We start from the raw sequence: 22137 nt of genomic DNA on the forward strand, positions 1-22137 counted from the left end.
AGTTTGGATCTCTTGAGAGTTGGCATCTTCATTTATATATTGATGACATCCCACATCCCTGAAAGAGTTGTGAAGGTGAATTATAAATTATATGCATGCAAAATGCTTTATAAGTTGGAAGACTGTACAAAAAAAGATAAAGTTGTTATTTTGGATAATGAGACATCTGTAACCAAATGGATCCCTGTGGTTGAATAAACTAATACTCATATTAAAAAGCAGTTACTGGGGTGCCTGGGTGGCTCAGTCGGTTGAGCATCCAGACTCTTGATTTCGGCTCAGGTCATGATCTCAGGGTCATGGGATTGAGCCCTGCATCGGTCTCCACACTGAGCATGGAGCCTACTTGGGTTTCTCTCTCTCTCTCTCCCTCCCTCTGCCTCCTTGCCCCACTCTCTCTCTCTCTCTCTCTCAAAAAAGAAAAAAAAAAGCAGTTGCTTTCTTCCCTAGACAGACATAAGTATAATACTCTGAAAGAAATCTGTCTCAGAATTCCATGGACATAAATTTCTAGAGAGTGGAGATTTTTGTTTTGCTTTGTTTTGTTTACACTGGAACCAGGAAGTGTGGCCATAGTGAAAGAAAGAGCACACACTTTGGAGTCACAAATCCTGGACCCGAATCCAGTTCCTGCACACAGTTATTTACATCACAGATTTCTGGTAAGAATCATGTGAGACAAAGTATTATGAAAGCTCTATACACATAGCAATTATTACATTACACACCATATATCAGTATCTCTGAGTTGACCAGGCATCAGAATGAACGACCAAGTTATCTTTTGATAAAAAGCTTATTATTTCATTTTTAAAATAAAGGCTATGTATCTGTATCTGTGTTGCTCCTGAAAGAAGAAAAAAATATCTAACCCACTGACCAAACATGTAAGGCTGTTTAGTGAACAGCAAACCTTTTGGTTCCCACAGCTTATTCCCTGAAATATTAACATGAAATTCTTGCATCTCTTTAGTTTCTGTTTTGAACATTTACATGCCAATACTATTCACTCGGCAAAGATTCGATTTTCTTGATATTGCATGTAGCCTGGGTCAGCAGGAGCAGTACCCAGAGTTGACTCTCGGCAGCGCCACCTACTGGCGAGGGGAGCAAGTCACATCCAGGCTCTACAACCCGTGTGGGTGGTAATTGCTATTTCTCCGAGTTCCAGAGACACTTACACAACTTAACACTACCTTCTAAAATATACACTACATTGAGGTATTTTAAATAGAGGAAGCTGGTTTTATTCATCCACGTCATGTTTATTAAAAATGTAAAAAATAATGTATTATTCCTTTCAAAAATATTTAAAGAGAATGCTTTTAACAGATCTTGTACCCTTACGATAATGAGAAAAGCATGCTTCCAAAAATGTTTAAAATACCCTTTATATACATATATCTGGGAAACTTTATGGGAAAGTTAATACTAATGTTAATCACAAGCAAAATATTTTAGCAAATATTGGCCCCCAAAGTGGCAAAAATTATAGCTTTAGTCAGATTCCAAGCACCCAAGAACATGAAATATTTTTTAGAAAGTGACAAAAAATACAAGGAAATTGCATTTAACTTGATGAGACGGACGCTGATGCAAAAAATAACCGAATAGTCATGAAGCATCAAGGGTAAAAGCACACACACACACACACACACACACACACACACACACACAATGCAAGCTGTGTGATATACTTTTCCTGGGGATACAAATACAATTGAGAGTTACTTTTATCCGCATTTTAGAGATGGCTGGGTAAAGGAGAATACGTCCCTGCCCTGGGCTAATTCTTGTCTTTTAAAAAGGTAATAGATTCACTGTGCCTGTGTGGCTCAGTCAGTTGAGCAGGGGACTCTTGATTTAGGCTCAGGTCATGGATCTCATAGGTTTGTGGAATCAAGCCCTGCGTCAGGCTCTGCACTGAGCGTGGAGCTTGCTTAAGATTCTCTCTCTCTCTCTCTCTCTCTCTCTCTGCCCCTCTCCCCTGCTCATGCTCTGTCTCTCTCTCTCTCAAATTAAAAATATACATATACATATACATTAAAAATATGATAGATTCCTGAAAATCCCTGGAAAATTATCATGCAGTATCCTGGAGAACAGGTGTCCACCAAACTCCATTCCACAGCTAACATGAGAATTCACAGGTTTGGTTTTTATTCTCTACTAATAATTTTACATCTGAAATAAGTCAAACATATGGAAAAGTATAAGGAATAATGAACGCACAAGAACCCACATGAACACACGTTGACATTTTTTTCAATGCACTTCAAATAGTGCTTTGTTTCTTTGTTTTGTCTTTAAAAATAAAAGATTGAAGAAATTGTTAAAGCCCTCTATTAACAACTCCTACATCCCATTCCCTCTCTTCCTACCCAGAGGTAATCGCAGTCATATAGTCATGAATGTTTCCTTTTTTTTTTAAGTTTATTTATTTTAAGAGACACAGAGAGAGAGCAAGCAGGGGAGGGGCAGAAAAGGAGAGAGAGAGAGAGAAAGGGAGAGAGAGAGAGAGAGAGAGGAATCCCAAGCAGGCCCCGCTGACAGCACTGAGCCCGATGTGGGGCTCGATCTCACAACCCATGAGATCATGACCCCCAACTGAAATCAAGAGTCAGATGCTTAACCAACTGAGCCATCCAGGCGCCCCTTTTTTTATGGGCATTTCCATTTTAAAGAAATGCTATCATACTCCATAAAACATTCTGTAACGTGGGGCACCTGAGTGGCTCAGTGGGTTAAGCATCCAACTTCGGCTCAGGGCATGATCTCACAGTTCCTGAGTTCAAGCCCTGCATTGGGCTCTGTGCTGACAACTCAAAGCCTGGAGCCTGCTTCAGATTCCGTGTCTCCCTCTCTCTGCCCCTCCCCTGCTCCTCTCTCTCCCTCTCTCTCTCTCTCTCTCTCTCTGTCTCTCTCTAAGAATAAATGAACATTAAAAAAAAATTCTGTAACTTGTTTTTTCAGTCAACAGTTTAAGTATCTATACTGATAAAAGTGGTTGTGGCCCATCCACATGTACTATATAATTCCCATGTATCCTTATAGCATGATTTATTTTTCCATGTCCCACTGATGCATATTTTGGTTATTACAACATTTCCTGATTACAAACAGGACTTTAGTTTAAATGATCATGCATGCCTTTTTAAAGACACGTGCAAAAATTTCTCCACGTTACTCAAAGTAGAATCAGTGGGTAGGTGCATCTTAAACTTTCTTAACTATTGCCAGGCTAACCAGGGAAGTAGTCATATCAATTTATACCCCCACTAGTGTGGGAGTTGCCACTCCTTCATATCCTTTCCAACACTTGGTATCTTCAGACTTTTTCAATGTTTGCCAATCCTATGAGACTGGATCCTATGAGTACTGGATCCTATGAGTACTGGATTTTGCTTGGGTTTGCATATCTTTGATCACTATCAAGATGGATCGCTTTTCCATTTGTTTATAGTCCATTCAGCTTTACTCTTGGTGAACCATCTACTCATATTCTTTGTCCATTTTTGTATTGAATTGTTTGTTCTTCACTCATTTATTTCTATAAGTTATTTAAATATTCTAGCGCTAATCCTTTGTCAGTTATGTGTGTCTTTTTATAGTCCGTGCCTTGTATTTTCAATGTATTTGTGGCTTTCTGTACAAAAAAAAAAAAAATGTTTTTGATGAAATCAAATTTAGCAATGTTTTCCTTCATAGTTTGGTTTTTAGCATGTTGAGAAGGCTTTTCTGTTCTTAAAGTTATAAAGACAGTCTCCTCTATTTTCTTCTCAAGTGTTAAAATTCCATTTTTAACATACAAGTCATTAACCCATCTATATTATTTTTTTTATAAATGATTAAAACAAGAAATTTGTTTAACTTTTTTCCCATGTGGATACCCAGCACCATTTGAATAACCCATCCTTTTCTCAGTGCCACATAATACCACCTCTATCATAAGCGAGGTTGTCTCATCTTAAATATGTTGGGTATTTAGGGTTTCTCTACTTACTTTAATTGGTCTTTTTGCCTTTCCATAGGTCAATACCACACTAGGTAAATATAACTTTACACTAAGTTTAGATCTCTGGTGGGGAAAATGGACTACTCTTCTTAAAAATTATCAGATTATTCTGGACATTTTAAGATGTTAAAATTTGTCAAAATTCCCCCACAAATCCCAGTTTTTATTTCACTGGAAATAACATTTAATTCATAGATTGAGAGAGAACTGATATCAAGATATTGGTATATCTTGATATTGATACATAGTCATCTGCTCCATGAACATTTTTTAACTTTCCATTTAATTAAATACCATCTGATGTCCTTAAAAAGCAAAACCGTCTTGCACCTGTTTCATTAAAGTTATTCCTGGATACCAGATAATTTTGGCTTATCTTCTAAATTCTAATGTTATTCACTATCTCTATCTTCCGAACAAGATAAAGATTTTTAAATGCTTGAACTATTCCTTTAAATATATCCCATCTCATTATATCTATATACACTTTACTTTCTATGTTCTTGTGTGTACAGACCAAAATTAATTATTCTTACAATCCATGCTTAAAACTTACTGACATTTCATCCTTTCTTGTGATCACCACAGTTTATTGCCTCTACACCCTCCTCTGGGTTTACTCTTACTTTTGGTTCTTTTAACACTCCTTTTGCTTTAGACTCATCAGTAGTAAACTCTGAGTACTTGTATTACCACAATGTCTTATTTTGCGTAATAATTTAGGATGTACAATTCTAAACAGACAACTATTTTTCCCTGATGACTCCAGAAATATTTTTTCAGTTTAATTCAGTGTCTTGTTACTGACGGATTCTTTGCCATTTGTCTAATTGTCATTCTGTTGTAAAAAAGCTGACTTTGCTCTCTTGTAATTAAATTTTTTAAGATTTTTCTTTATTCTTTAGTCAGCAATAATATGGGCAGATGTGGATTTTTAAATTTTATTTCATCTGAAAAACCTTGTCTTTCTTCAGTTCTGGAAAAATCTCAGCCATTAGATTTCAAATATTGCTTTTATGTCCTCTATCCCTCTCCTTTATTAGATGTAGACTGGAACCTGTCAATCTGTCTTCTATATCTCTTAACTGTCTTTTAATATCTTCAAAATGTGTTTTCTGGGTGAATTCCTCTGTATTATAATTTGATAATGGTATCTTGCATTAGGTCAGTGGCTACTTTTATTTCCAATATTTGTATTGCTTTATTTTTGTATATACCGTATTTGTTTCATATATTCATGTTTTATTTAAGAATTTATCTCTCTCTTTTTTTAAGTAAATGTTATTATGCCTCCATGCATCTCCTAGAGGATCCTTGCCATACTGCTAAACTACTAAAATGTTTGTAAAAGCTGGCTTTTATTTTTTTTTTAATTTTTTTTTCAACGTTTATTTATTTTTGGGACAGAGAGAGACAGAGCATGAACGGGGGAGGGGCAGAGAGAGAGGGAGACACAGAATCGGAAACAGGCTCCAGGCTCTGAGCCATCAGCCCAGAGCCTGACGCGGGGCTCGAACTCCCGGACCGCGAGATTGTGACCTGGCTGAAGTCGGACGCTTAACTGACTGCGCCACCCAGGCGCCCCAAAAGCTGGCTTTTAAAGTTGCTTTATTATTTTCATTTCAAGTGGGTTGAATTCCTCTTTTTCGTCTCTCATTATTGAGTATATTGGCTGCCTTTCTCATTTCTTCCTTTAGGATTTTATTTGCCAGCTTATTTTTGTATCGAAGTTGTTTTTCTTTCCTTTTCTTCTTTGCCACCCTTTTCTGTCGACAGGTTTCATGGTTATTTACTCCCAGATCAGAATTAAGAGTATTAACAGATAAGAGTTAGGACCTACAGTGGTATTAAGAATATGACAGATATTCCGTCTAGAGAGCACCTTGCTTTGGTTCTTGGTTAAGAGCCTGGATCTGAGGTACTTCCTATTCCTTGGTCTTTAAAGCTTCAGCCTAAGGCACTGGTCAACAACAGGGCTTTTTTCTCCCAGATTCCTTTAACAAGAAGCGGAAGTACTACCAGGGCCCTGGTTTCAAATGATCACCCTGACTCTGTTTTCCCACTTTGTGGGAAATTTTTAATACCATCAGCCCAGAGGGACCAAACTTCCAGCCACTGAGCATGCATCTAGTCCTGATTCCAGTCAGTCTGGGTCTTCAGCCCTACCACTACTTGGTGTTTCTGATTCAGATCTCATGCATGAGAGGTTTACTCTGTTCTTTGGTATGTGGATGATTTTAATTTTTCTTTTTTTTTTTAAATATGTTAATCCTTCATTGGAGACAAAAAAAAAAGGAGTGCCTTGAAAGCACAGAGCCAATTTTACTAAACGTCTTTCTTCAGTTCTCATATTACAGTATTATGGAGTCAGTGCTTAGGATTTAAGTTCCAAAGATGTTGAATAGAGAAATTTTCCTTTAAGCAGTTTGAACAATCTATACCTGGCTGATACACTCAATGATTCCTTGGGAAAGTTAGTATCTACTTACTTCAATATTGCATCAATATCTACTTAATATTGCATTGTCAGAGTATTGAAGAATCTGGTAGACATAACTTCAGAGTTTTATGGCTGAGGACTTAAAATTCTAAGACTAATAAAAGCATGGCACCCACCGCTACCATTGCTCCCTCCAAATCCATAACAGACATCTCAAATTGATCATGTTCTTCCTTGCTTAGCCCTGAAGGAGCCTCAGAACACTTCTCAACACAGCACAGTCAGCTCACTTGAATCAGTTGGTTCCAATCCAAGAAATGAAACCTCTTGCTGTGTCCAGCTCAAGACAATAAAATCAAGAATGTGGCCAAAACAAGGGTTGCAAATGTAAGAACTCATTACAACAAATATTAACTCCATTTAATAAGACATGCTGTGATTAATACTGCCAATTATGAAATAATATAAAGTGTATCTGTTGAGAATAGTCGAAGGGAGAATGTGTTGCCTTTATTCATTTGTTTTACTTTACAGCCTAAGTAAACTTCATTAAAATCCACCCCAGTGTGGAAAAAATTAACTTTTAAAAATTAAAATAAGTCAGTGTCTGTTACAAGGATGGCGTTCTTTTTAGTCTGGGGTGATATTTGTTCCCCAGGCACAACAACCTCAGCCAAGGGATTCAATAGTGCTTAATTTCTTTTGTTCTTATAGCTTTCTTTGCAATATTTCCCCTGTCCCTTATGTAGTATTCATTATCCAGAATGTTCCAGCTCATATTAGCAGTTTCTATCATAAACCAGTGGGATTTCTAAAAATGATGGCAGCATTTCAAACCCATCTGCAGCCCTTTCCTGATACTTAGCTTCCTAGCTTTGGAGCTACACTTTCCAAAGACTCTATTATTTTGAAGCTATTTTCATCAACTCTACTGTTTTATTAAGTGTATCACAAAATTTCTCTTCATTCATTTCCTTTCTGAGAGAGCTTTTGAAAGCACTATAATAGAATAAACTTTTAAAATCTTGTGCGGCCTCTTGTTTCACAATTTTTACATCATAAACTGAGCAAGAATTTACATCATAAACTGGGAATTACATCTTCCTGGCTAGAGGTGTGAACTATGTAACACATCCAAATAGAAATATTTGGGGGTGCTGACTGTCTGGTTTTGCCTTCACTGGGGATCAGGGTCTTGTTGGCTATCAGATTGCCCAGAGAGAGCATCTTTAACTTCAGGACTTTATGAAGACAAAAGGAATTGTCAGGATTACCAAATGCACATTTGCCAGTAAAAATTATAAGAAACTTCCTATACATATTCATATGTAGCTGTGTATAGAGTTTATCCACTGGTAATAAACTTTGACTGTAACAGATGAGGGAATAGTGGTGGTGGTCATTCTTCCACCTTCATGTGATTCTCCATCACTGTTCTTTCCCTAAATAGTCTTATTTTAGAATCCTTGGCACTCTCACAGATCATTTGTAGCCTTCTGTTATTGACCCACAGGGCTGCAAAATGATGTAGCTCTCACTCTCTGTCTCCACATGTGGAGCCTGGTGTCTGCATAGCAGCCTCACTGTAATTCTGAAAGACATCTGAGCATTGTGACATTAAAGGGACAGTGGAGGCCCTGCCTTCTGCTAGTAATGTACCTGCAAATGGATTCCACAATTGTATTGTACCATGATACTTAGTGTGCAACATCAATCCATACTCTCCAATCTCCTCATAAAGATAACTTAGGAGAAACCGGCGCATTATGATTGAAGCCCTCTCATGTCCAGTCATCAGACCACAGATATCCTTTGACAGTTACAGGGAACCATCAGAAGTGATTGATTTGTTTTTCGACCTTCCTGACTTAAAGTATCCTGAATAGTAGAGCAGAATCTTGACCACCAAAATAAGCTGAATATCATCAATACCAATGAAGAGTATTTTCATGGCCCTCTCTGGCTACAAGGAATGTGTATCCAAAGGAATAGAAATTCACTGATTCAAATAGTAGAAAATGAAACAGATGTTATGGTTGAATCCTACCTTTCTTTTTAATTTTTTTAATCTTGATTTATTTTTGAGAAAGAGAGACAGAGTGCGAGCAGGGGAGGAACAGAGAGAGAGGGAGACTCGGAATCTGAAGCAGGCTCCAGGCTCTGAGCCGTCAGCACAGAGCCTGATGTGGGGCTCGAACTCACTAACCGTGAGATCATAACCTGAGCCGAAGTCAGATACTTAACTGACTGAGCCACCCAGGCACCCTGAATCCTATCTATCTTTCATTTCTACTTCTTCCACACCCTGAATCTCTTACCCTACTAATGTCTTCCTTCTTTGAACTTCTGCTGCCATACATTATCACATGGCTATACACTGACCCATATAGTCTCCCATTGATCCCTGCCTTCATCTTGACTCTGCAGTCTATTTTTGAGAATGAGTGTTCCTCAATACATATGAGTCCCTCCCAGCACCTACCCTATATCTAGGCACATATTACATGCTCAATAAATACTATGGGATAGCAGGGCACTCATGATTCACTAAGAACATGATTCACCAGGATATCCTTTCTTTGTATATCAGCCTCCCCAAAATAAAAGCTAAAGTGCCACAAAACCAAACTCTCTCAAGCAGAGTCACTGTCAAGCATTTCTCCTTGAAATGGAGAAGATATAGAAGCTGAACAGTAGCCAGAAGACTGTGCTCCACATCCCACTGCTTCAGACCTGGTCTGCAGCGGTCACCCCAGTTAGTACTGGTATGAGGATCTGCCTGAGGCCAGCATCAGAGTGGATATCACATCATCACTGCCAATCCCCCCATGATGATGCCAACATCTTGCATCGGCTTTGCCTTCCCTCAGGTGGGCCCATGAGCCTTAATCAGGAGTCCGCATCATGGTGGATGTTCAAGGCAGACTACCCAATGCTCTGCTTTGAGGTAAAGGCTGACTCTTGATCATTTCTCTCTTTCATAGATTATTTTGCAACTGCTTACAAAGAAATGAGCTGTGGGGCTAATTGCAATAAAGCCACTATTAGACCTATGACCCCAACAGAGAGGAAGAGAGACCTGTATGGCCTGCTATACCAGTGAAGCATAAAATAAAAGTCTATTCATTTTTCCTATATAAGCCTACAGCAAAAATAAACCAATTACTAGCTCTAACCTCCAAACCCAGTGCCATTATTATATAGATCCCCTCTTCAGTGAACCTATAGCTCCTTCTATCTGTAACAATGCCCTTCAACGACGCATGTAACATCTATTTAAAATTAAAACATGATGCAGACTCCAACACAACAATTATACTTTGATTTACTTATTCACTCTGCAGAAGATGCTTTGTACCCATATAAAGTCACTCATGAATCTTGCAAATCACTCATGAATCTCATAATTCTGCAGCCCTTGGGATGTATGGTCCAAAGATTGGGAATGACACTAGTCATTTCATAAGTATTGGCCAAAAATGAGGATGGTCTTCAATTGCTATATTATTCATTTAAAAGTAAACTCTTTTTTTGATGTATGGATTTTTTTTAATATGAAATTTATTCTCAAATTGGTTTCCATACAACACCCAGTGCTCATCCCAACAGGTGCCCTCCTCAATGCCCATCACCCACTCTCCCCTCCCTCCCACTCCCCATCAACCCTCAGTTTATTCTCAGTTTTTAAGAGTCTCTTATGGCTTGGCTCTATGTTTTCACTCTTATGTGGATCCTGAGAAACTTAACAGAAGACCATGGGGGAAGGGAAAGAAAAAAAGTTAGAGAGGGAGAGAGCCAAACCATAAGAGACTCTTAACAGTAAACTCTTTAAAGGAAAAGGTATATGCATGTTGTACAGTTTTATCCCCAGGGGTTGGGATAGTAAATGTCATAGAGGAGGCACTAATTAGGCAATTGTTAAATGTTACTTGAATTTACATAATTTAATTTCATTTTTCATATATTCATGGTTTCTTTCTCCAATTAGATTTTGTGTTGTTGGGAGAGGGGGCTGTTTTATTCATTGCAGGCTCCACACCATCCAACACTGTGAAATAGTTGTTCCTTAAGTATCTGAGCATTTACCAAATTGTATTCAATGGCAAACTTTTCCAGAGGATGTTACTAGGGTGTAGAGTGAAATGTTCAGTGGTCAAATAAATTTGTAATATAAATGTCAAAGATTCACAATACATATTTTGAAGACTTGAGAAATCCTGCAGTGAAGAATCTCAGTTTTCTTTGGGCAACTAATTTTTCTCAAATTTGAGCATAATACTTCCTTCTCCATGGCATATCCATTAATATCTTGTGGTATAATGTTCAGTGATTTATCGACCAGTTTGAAAATGTCCTCCAAGTCTATGTCTCTACACATAAATATGGTATTCACATAATGATAATAATGATACAGTGGAAAGAAAGTTAGTTTAGGTACCAAAAGAACCAAGTGCTAGCCCTACTTCTCATATTAACAGCATCACTTGGAGAAAATCATTTCATGAAGGGTTGTTTTGGGTGGAACTCCTGCCAAGGAAAGTAGCTGAAAAGTGAGAAAACCAGGAGTGAATTCTTTTTTTTCTATTTTGTAATGTGAACATTGAAAAAAACCCTGACCATGGAGCTTTGGAATCTGGATTCCACTGTATCTTATAATGTCATTGATTCGCATTTGAAAAGTTACCTCAGAATCAGTATATAAGGTGTGATATATCAAAACACTAAGTTGTACACATTAAATATATTCAGTTTTTATTTGTCAATCATATCTCAATAAAGCTGGGGGAGGGGGATGTCATCTTAATATTGCAATAAGAAAGGAACTGCCGTAGAAAGAATGTAAGCTAACTGGTGTTGATTGAATAGGCCACTGTGGTTGAGGTGTCTTTAATACCCATTCCCCTCTCCTTACATAAGATCCCTTGAAGCCAGCATAGCTATATGATCAAATTATGGCTACAAAATACAAATGGAAATGTCATGTAACATCCAGAAACTTCAGCTGGCATGCACCCTTTGCCTCTTTTCTTCCTCGTCCCTCTCTCTGTCTAGCTCCTTGGGACATCGACATGATGGCTGGAACACACAAGAACAAGGTCCATCCCTAGGGACAGTGTATTGGTGAGCTGGAAGGAGTCTGGGTCCCTGAGAGCTTTGTGGCCAGAACTGCCACAACTCTGGACTGCCAATTCCCAGACTTCCACATGAGAGAGAAATAGGTTTCTATCTTACATAAGTCACTGGTATTGGGGGGGGGGGGGGGGGCAAAGAGGCAGGCGTTCCTATTATTCTCAGCTGAACCTAATCTTAACTGATTTTAACAATTTTATGCCTGGAAGTTGGTGGCTACATGGAACCAAAAGTAGAATACATGCCACTGACTTAGGCTACTGGGCTACTGAGGCAGAGGAAGAAGTTTACAGATAAAATGGGACAGGGGCGCCTGGGTGGCTCATTCAGTTAAGCGTCTGATTTCAGCTCAGGTCATGATCTCACAGTTCATGGGTTCGAGCCCCACATTGGGCTCTGGGCTGACAGCTCAGAGCCTGGAGCCCGCTTTGGATTCTGTGTCTCACTCTCTCTCTGCCCCACCCCTGTTTGTGCTCTGTCTCTCTCTCTCTGTCTCTCAAAAATGAATCAACATTAAAAAAATTTTTTTTAAATAGGACAGAGAGCTGGTATCCTTGTCTAAAGTGGCAGAATATATGATTATACTCTCCTCTACTGTACTTTGGGAGAGCATGTGCTGACAAAGGCTGTGGCATTCAGGGAAATGGCAGGAAAAAAAAAAAAAGAAACCAGAATGTCGCAATCTGTGCTTCTTGATTATGAAAGAGATAAGCGCAGCCTGGAGCTAACTAGTTTGCAAGCTGAGATGGAAAGTTAGAAGCCCTGTAATGGATGTTCTTTCTGCCTGCAATTTGGAGCCTTGCCGGACTGAAAAGCCAACTGGTTTTACATCCTAAATGGAAACAATAATAAGCAGACTTAAAGCTGCAGCCTTAACAAGAGATCACTGATGCTCTGGCATATAAAGGTCACATAAAGGTCATAAAGTCCTGCTGTTAGACACCAGATTAACTGTTGCCTTTCCTCCCAAGCCCATTGTTTCATTCAGCCTCAAGACAGGCAACATTAAATTGAAAGCAAGAAGAGCACAGCATAGGGTCCAGGAAGCAAAAAACAAACAAATAAACAATAACAAAAAAAAAACACCATCACTGTCTTAAACCTTAAAACTATGTCCAGCCAGGAACTTGGCTATGGATACTCACACATGGAGCTTCCTGGAAATTTAGTAAGTTAGCTCGAGAATTTTCTAAGCAAAGACACCCTAAGCCTAGTCTATAAAAGCCTGTGATGGTTTCACCCTTGGAGCCACCCTGGCCCTCAAATCTGCACCAGCATAAAGCAATCTTTGTAAACTATGGAGCCCCCAAGAAATGCATCCTCTTTAAAGATCTCAGATTTAACCTGGAAGATTGTAGTCAAGGACAGAACCAGGGGTCACAGAGGACAAATGATAAAGGAGTTCTTTCCAGAAAGCAGAACCAGGGGCTCTGGATGAGCTACTCTAGAAGTCTACACTACTGCCCCGGAAAAGAATCGGCAACATTTTTGCCTAGCACGCTTTGATAATCGCTATGGACCGGTGCCTATGACGTGTTTCTCATTCTCCTCTCTTCCAGTTTTCCTGTTTCTACTCCACCATTTTATATTGTGCTATGTGGAGGCAGAGAGCTTGTGTTTATGGGTGGCCGGGCCATCAAGAGCCACATCTGAGATCATGGAAAGGAATTTGTATCACCCGGAGATCCTGACTTTGAGGTTGGATGGCATTTGGGGCTCTTTACCTTGGGGATGTACTCTGTAAAGGGAAGAAGAGTAAGTACGGATTATTACATGGTCAAACAGGCAGACTGTATCAGAGCCGATCTAACTTTTCTTTTTGTTCCATAATAATAGTGCCTCCAAATTTTAGTTGGGCACACGGACACCCAAAATAAAGATCTGGTAGAGGTAGTGAAAAATTGTCAGATTCTGCATATGCTTTGAAGATAGAGCCCAAAAGATTTGCTTAAGGAGAAGAAATGAGATGGAGAGAAAGAAAGGGATCAATGGTGACTCCAAGTGTTGCGGCCTGAGAAACTGGAATGATAGAACTGCCATTTCCTGAAACAGAAAAGACTGAACAAGGAGCATGCTAAGAGGATGAAAGCCCGTGAAGGCAGTGTTGGAACTCATTAAGAAATCTTTGCAGAGATGCCAGTCAGTGAAGGAAAGACCATGTCTCCAGAGGTGGAGAGTGATCAGCTATAGCTAATGCTGCTCGAAGTTTGACTCAGTAGAGTCCTGAGGAGTTTCTGTTAGACCCCTCCCTTATTACTGCTGTGAGAGGAAGAAGAATGGTAACCACCCATCCCTCTAACCCAGGGTGCAATGTTTGGTTGCACAGTACACAAACTGCACAACCACACATGGCAGCCTGAAACACTTCCAAGTTCTAGTCCTATGTCAGATTATTTCACCATGAAGCAAGATCCCTAGACCTGACACTAACATTACAGAGAACATCAGCCAGAATACCTCATGGCATTCACACATAACCACCCTATTAGAGCAAGAAGCATGAGCAATGCCCTGTAATACCTTACTTTTCCCACCTCTGGGTCCATTCTGGAAGAAGGTCACATCTTAGGCACACTTCAATGCTTCAACTCAGTAATTAACGTAGGGCCTTGGAGTATTGTGCTAGAACCCAGAAGAAAGATACTTGGGGGTTCTGATTAAAAGTGTTTCTTATGGCTTTCAAAACATACTGTATCATTGTACTCCTTACGTTGAAATGACATAGCAATGTTTTCTTTCAAAGTTGATGTCAGCAGCTGTTGGACAAAGCAATCCCCAGGAAAACAATGAGAACACATAAAAAAATGGATTCAGAAGGAAATCCTCTATGAGGACGTGACACATAACTTTGCCTGACTAGCCTCCTAGACGTTTGGAGTAAGAGGTGTGGACTTGAGGGACAGAGAGGAAGAGGGAAGGGAGAATTTGCCAGGAGTCTTCTATAGGCAGCTTCAGACTTAACTGAAATGGAAATTTTGGAATTGCAAACCCCTTGAGCATCTTTGAGACAAGAGAAAGGACAATGGAAAACATTTAAATCATCTTTTCCTTGCAAAACAAATCAAGGAGTTGAGACATTTTTATGGCACATAACAGAAAGTCAGGTTTCAACCCTGCAGAGGAATAGGTGATTTTAAATCTGAAAATAGAGATTGGGAATTAATAGTATCATTAACATTTAAAAATGCTGTTCTGGGCGCATACACTAGAAAATTATAATGTGAAGCTCCCATATTAAATAGCTCAGTGCTTCTATATATCCTGATCTCAGAGCAAACACTTGGAATTGAAGGAAAGCCACATTTGCCCTTTGTTCACTAGGATATACACAAACAGTAGACTTTTTCCAGTAGCTCCTATACTATTGTCATGATAACCATGGCCCCTCCTATACTCTTTCCTTCTGTGTCTTCTAAAAAATAGACCACAGCAGGACTCACATGTGGCATCCTTCAGTTACCCACGTTTTTTTCCCTCTCTGAAAAACCTGATAAGATGTTGCAATCAATTTCAACCTTTTTACATTAACTTATTGAATAATATCTTTGGCCCTCAGGGGTTTGTCACATCTAACCGGTCAGCAAGTTGTTAATATTTAGGATATAAGGAAACAGAAAAATCAAAATGTGAACAAAACTCTCAAATCTCACAATGCAAGTCAAATTAAAAAGAACGCATTAATATACTATTTTCTTTTAATGTTTTACCTTTGCACTTTCATCATCAGTAGAATCACTGAGGCAGGAGAGGGGGACTAGGCCTATCTCATAAGCTTACTTTACTGCATTTACCCTTTTCTCTTTGTAGCATGAAGGACAAGTCTGATCAAGAAGCACAAAGATTCAAATTTAATCATGTCTCTACCCCTAACAGCTTATGTGGCTTTCAGCATGGTTTGTTTGGAGCTTTGGTTTCCTCATTTATAACTCTATTCCAGATCCTCTCTTGAGCTCCAGATGCATGAGTCCGCTGACGTCTCCACCTGAACAATCTCCAAGTATCTCAATCTAACAAGAAACTAACTTGTGATTTTCCACCATGAATTTGGTTCTCATCCATCGCTCCACACCCATCTACTTGAGCTAGCCAGAAATCTAAAACCCATGCGTGACTTCGCTCTCTCCTCTTAGGCCCAACATATTACCAAGTTTTACTAATTTATACCTTTCATTTGTTAACTTTATGTCTTCATTTCTGCCCACCTCTCTCCGTCTCCACCACAACACCAACCCGATCTAGCCATGCCCACTCTCCTCAGGACTATAGTTGAGAGCTTCCTCGCTAGTCTACCTCCATGTACTCTTCCAATCATCGGCCCGTCTAAATCAGTATTCTTTTTGAAATATAGATCTGATAATGTAACCTCCTCCAAAAATGTTTTTTGAGTGACTCACACTAGCTATTTGGAAATTCAGCAATACACTTTGAGGTCCTATCACAGAATCTTTTCACTTCCTTGAACCGGTCATGCTCTCCCACACCACACGGCCTCTGTACATGTTATTTCCTGCCTGTCATAATGCCTGTCCTCCAGTCAACATCTAGTCTTCCATTAGGTCTCATCTCAATTCTCACTCACTCAGAGAAGCTTTCTCTCACCTCCCATAATAGGCCAATTCTCCTTACGATACATGTTCACAGTATCATCACAGGTGTAATTTTTCATTTATTTTGTGATTATTTGAAATATCACCAGCTTTCTCATTAGACTAGAAACTTTGTAAGGGCAGAAATCAAATCTCACTTATCCCAATAAATATTTATTGAACAACTGAATGGATCAGTGAATATAAATAAATTAATAAAGCAATAAAATTAAGTACCCTCTGACCACTGAAACCCTACATGGCTATTATTTAACCTCTCTGCGTATCGGATTTTGTTGCATGCATAAATAAATGGGTCTTGAAAATAATTCCTGATATACCCAAAATTCTTTTTTTTCATAATTTTTAATTTTATTTTTTTTAATTTATATCCAAATTAGTTAGCATATAGTGTAACAATGATTTCAGGACTAGATTCCTTAATGCCCCTTACACATTTAGCCCCTCCCCACTCCCACAACCCCTCCAGTAACCTTCTGTTTGTTCTGCATATTTAAGAGTCTCTTATGTTTTGTCCCCCTCCCTGTTTTTATATTGTTTTTGTTTCCCTTCCCTTATGTTCATCTGTTCTGTATCTTAAAGTCCTCATATGAGTGAAGTCATATGATATTTTTCCTTTTCTGACTAATTTCGCTTAGCATAATACCCTCCAGTTCCATCCACATAGTTGCAAATGGCAATATTTCATTCTTTTTGATTCCGGAGTAATACTCCATCGTGTGTGTGTGTGTATGTATGTGTGTGTATGTATGTGTGTGTATATATATATATACCACATCTCCTTTATCCATTCATCCTTCATCCATCAATGGACATTTGGGCTCTTTCCATACTTTGGCTATTGTTGATAGTGCTGCAATAAACATGGGGGTGCATGTGTCCCTTTGAAACAGCACACCTGTATCTCATGGATAAATGCCTAGTAGTGCAATTGCTGGTCATAGGGTAGTTCTATTTTTAGTTTTTTAAGGAACCACCATACTGTTTTCCAGAGTAGCTGCACTAGCTTGCATTCCCACCAACAATCCAAAAGAGATCCTCTTTCTCTGCATCCTCACCAACATCTGTTGTTGCCTGAGTTGTTAATGTTAACCATTCTGACAGGTGTAACGTGGTATCTCGTTGTGGTTTTGATTTGTATTTCCCTGATGATGAATGATGTTGAGCATTTTTTCATGTGTCAGTTGGCCATCTGGATGTCTTCTTTGGAGAAGTGTCTATTCATGTCTTTCACCCATTTCTTCACTGGATTCTTTGTTTTTTGGGTGTTGAGTTTGATAAGTTTTTATAGATTTTGGATGCTAACCCTTTATCTGATAGGTCATTTGCAAATATCTTCTCCCATTCTGTCGGTTGCCTTTTAGTTTTGCTGACTGTTTCCTTCGCTGTGCAGAAGCTTTTTATTTTGATGAGGTCCCATTAGTTCATTTTTGCTTTTGTTGCCCTTGCCTCTGGAGATGTGTTGAGTAAGAAGTTGCTGGCCAAGATCAAAGAGGTTGTTGCTGGCTTTCTCCTCAAGGATTTTGATGGCTTCCTGTCTTACATTTAGGTCTTTCATCCATTTTGAGTTTATTTTTGTGTATGGTGTAAGAAAGTGGTCCAGGTTCATTCTTCTGCATGTTGCTGTCCAGTTTTCCCAGCACTACTTGCTGAAGAGACTGTCTTTATTCCATTGGATATTCTTTCCTGTTTTGTCAAAGAGTAGTTAGCCATATGTTTGTGGGTCCATTTCTGGGTTCTGTATTCTGTTCCATTGATCTGAGTGTCTGTTCTTGTGCCAGTACCATACTATTTTGATGATTACAGCTTTGTAGTGTAGCTTGAAGTCTGGAATTGTGATGCCTCCTGCTTTGGTTTTCTTTTTCAAGATTGCTTTGGCTATTCGGGGTCTTTTCTGGTTCCATACTAATTTTAGGATTATTTGTTCTAGCTCTGTGAAGAATGCTGGTGTTATTTTGATAGGGATTGCATTGCATATGTAAATTGCTTTGGGTAGTATTAACATTTTAACGATATTTGCTCTTCCGATCCAGAAGCATGGAATCTTTTTCATCTTTTTTGTGTCTTCTTCAATTTCTTTCATAAACTTTCTATAGTTTTCAGTGTATAGATTTTTCACCTCTTTGATCAGATTTATTTTATGGTTTTTGGTGCAATTGTAAATGGGATCAATTCCTTCATTTCTCTTTCTGTTGCTTCATTGTTGGTGTGTAGGAATGCAACCGATTTCTGTTCATTGATTTTATATCCTGAAATTTTGCTGAATTCATGAATCAGTTCTAGCAATTTTTTGGTGGAATCTTTTGGGTTTTCCATATGGAGTATCATGGCATCTGTGAAAAATGAAAGTCTGACCTCCTTCTGGCCAATTTGGATGCCTTTTATTTCTTTGTGTTGTATGATTGCAGAGGCTAAGACTTCCAATACTATGTTGAATAAGAGTGGTGAGAGTGGACATCCCTGTCTTGCTCCTGACCTTAGGGGGAAAGCTCTCAGTTTTTCCCCATTGATGATGATATTAGCGTTGGGTCATTCATATATGGCTTTTATGATCTCGAAGTATAATCCTTCTATCCCTACTTTCTTGAGGGTTTTTATCAAGAAAGGATGCTGTATTTTGTCAAATGCTTTCTCTGCATCTATTGAGAGGATCATATGGTTCTTGTCCTTTCTTTTATTGATGTGACAAATCATATTAATTGTTTTGTGGATATTGAACCAGCCCTGCATCCTAGGTATAAATCCCACTTGGTCGTGGTGAATAATTTTTTTAATGTACTGTTGGATCCGGTTGACTAATATCTTGTTGAGGATTTTTACATCCATGTTCATCAGGGAAATTGGTCTGTAGTTCTCCTTTTCAGTGGGGTCTCTGTCTGGTTTTGGAACCAAGGTAATGCTGACCTCATAGAAAGAGTTTGGAAGTTTTCCTTCCATTTCTATTTTTTGGAACAGCTTCAAGAGAATAGGTGTTAACTCCTCTTTAAACGTTTGGTAGAATTCCCCTGGAAAGCTATCTGGCCCTGGACTCTTGTTTTTTGGGAGATTTTTGATTACTAATTCAATTTCTTTACTGTTCAAATTTTCTATTTCTTTCTGTTTCAGTTTTGGTAGTGTATATGTTTCTAGGAATTTGTCCATTTCTTCCAGATTGCCCATTTTATTGGCATATAATTGCTTATAATATTCTCTTATTGTTGTTTTTATTCTGTTTTTATTCTGCTGTGTTGGTTGTGATCTCTCCTCTTTCATTATTGATTTTATTTATTTGGGTCCTTTCCTTTTTCTTTTTGATCAACTGGCTAAGGGGGTTATCAATTTTGTTAATTCTTTCAAAGAACCAGCTTCTGGTTTCATTGATCTGTTCTACTGTTTTTTTTTTTTGTTTGTTTGTTTTTTTTTTGGTTTCGATAGCATTAATTTCTGCTCTAGTCTTTATTATTTCCTGTCTTCTTCTGGTTTTGGGTTTTATTTGCTGTTCTCTTTCCAGCTCTTTAAAGCTTAAGGTTAGGTTGTATATCTGAGATCTTTCTTCCTTCTTTAGGAAGGACTGGATTGCTATATACTTTCCTCTTATGACCGCCTTTGCTGCGGCCCACAGGTTTTGAGTTGTGGTGTTATCGTTTTCATTGACTTCCATATAGTTTTTAATTTCCCCTTTAACTTCTTGGTTGGCCCACTCATTCTTTAGTAGGATTTTCTTTAGTCTCCAAGTATTTGTTACCTTTCCAAATTTTTTCTTGTGGTTGATTTTGAGTTTCATAGCATTGTGGTCTGAAAATAGGCACGGTATGATCTCACTCTTTTTGTACTTGTTGAGGACTGATTTGGGTCCCAGTATGTGGTCTATTCTGGAGACATTCCATGTGCATTGGAGAAGAATGTATATTCCACTGCTTTAGGATGAAATATTCTGAATATATTTGTCAAGTCCATCTGGTCCAGTATGTCATTCAAAGCCATTGTTTCCTTGTTGATATTTTGATTAGATGATCTGTCCATTGCTGTGAGTGGCGTGTTGAAGTCTCCTACTATTATGGTATTACTATCAGTGAGTTTCTTTATGTTTGTGATTAATTGATTTATATATTTGGGTTCTTCCACATTTGGTGCATAAATGTTTACAACTGTTAGGTCTTCTTGATGGATAGAACCCTTAATTATGATATAATGCCCTTCTTCATCTCTTGATACAGTCTTTATTTATTTTATAGAGACTTTATTAAAGTCTATATTGTCTGATATAAGTATGGCTACTCCAGCTTTCTTTTGTTGACCATTAGCATGATAGATGGTTCTCCATCCCCTTACTTTCAGTCTGAAGGTGTCTTTAGGTCTAAACTGGGTCTCTTGTAAACAGCATATAGAAGGATCTTGTTTTCTTATTCATTCTGTTACCCTATGTCTTTTGATTGGAGCATTGAGTCCATTGACATTTACAGTGAGTACTGAAAGATATGAATTTATTGCCATTATGTTGCTTGTAGAGTTGGAGTTTCTGGTGGTGTTCTCTGGTCCTTTTTAATCTTTGTTGCTTTTCATATTTATTTATTTATTCATTCATTCATTCATTCATTCATTCATTCATTCATCTTTTCTCCCCTAGAGAGTCCCCCTTAAAATTTCTTGCAAGGCTAGTTTAGTGGTCACAAACTCCTTTAATTTTTGTTTGTCTGGGAAACTGTTTATCTCTCCTTCTATCTTGAATGACAGCCTTGCTGGATAAAGAATTCTTGCTGCATATTTTTTTGATTCAGTACATTGAATATATCCTGTTACTCCTTTCTGGCCTGCCAAGTTTCTGTGGATAGGTCTGCTGTAAACCTGATCTGTCTTCCCTTGTATTGATATACCCAAAATTCTTAATAAAAAAGCAACCGCCTATCAGGGCACAATAAGAAAGATTTATAGGAAGTGAATGTTTTGATGGAGAGGTTGAAAACAGGAAAGAAAAAGTGGTCCAGACAAATACTGACAAAGGGAACATCCTAGATAAAGGATATCTGAGGAGGGGGAAGGGACAAGGGGAGTCAGCTATGGGGTAGATGAACAAGAAGTAGGACCCACATAAGGAGAAAAATAGATAGGAAATTATGAAATAATAGAGCTGGGTCATTTGTCACCTGAACAACCTCACCTAATGCAGGCTCTGATTGAACAGGTGCCCTATAAAATAGTGTCAGTCCAAAAGTTGAAATTTTTTGCTTGGAACAGCAGTTTTACTACAGTGTTTTCATTTTTGGCAGCCTGAAAGATATCAGAGCAATGATTGTCTCCTGCCAGCAGTGTGCTATTTTGTTGGCTGTGCTTGTGGCAAAACAGTTTGATTCTGGCTGTAAAGGAGGGTTTCTTCATTACCTGCATTAAACCCCTCACTAAGGGCTGTGTGAACAGATTCTGGGAAGGCAGGTTAGAGGAGCTTCAAGAGCTCCCAAAAAAATCTCTCACACACACACACACACACACACACACACACGGGCCTCTTAAGCACAACACAGACTTGCTCACTCAACTAAAAACAAGACAGAAATATATGTCACCCTTTTTTAGAAACAAGCACCTTTTCTGGAAAACTCTCTGTCCCAATGCTACATGCACACAGCTAAAAATCAAAGGGATTCTATAATTGGCTCAAGCCTCTACCCAAAATGTGTATCTCAAATCCTCTAAATATCATAGGGGATGATTGTCACTCTCCCTCCTTGATGACTAGTACAATAAGCCCAACAATTTGTGTCCTTCCCACAAGTCTTAAGTCAACAATTGGGAGCAGCTCTTTCTCAAGCGAGTTCCAGCCCAGCAGATGGACTAGCAGAAGCTGCCAGAGGCAGTGCCTTGTCAGGGGGTTCTCTCCAGCCTTCATGGCTCTTGGCGTCTCACTGAGAGATAGAAACACAAGCATTGGTGTTTCGGAGCCCCAGAAGGGTCCTGCTGAACCCTCTCTT

The sequence above is a fragment of the Leopardus geoffroyi genome, chromosome A3 (genome assembly GCF_018350155.1).
Source record: "Leopardus geoffroyi isolate Oge1 chromosome A3, O.geoffroyi_Oge1_pat1.0, whole genome shotgun sequence".
NCBI lineage: Eukaryota > Metazoa > Chordata > Mammalia > Carnivora > Felidae > Leopardus > Leopardus geoffroyi.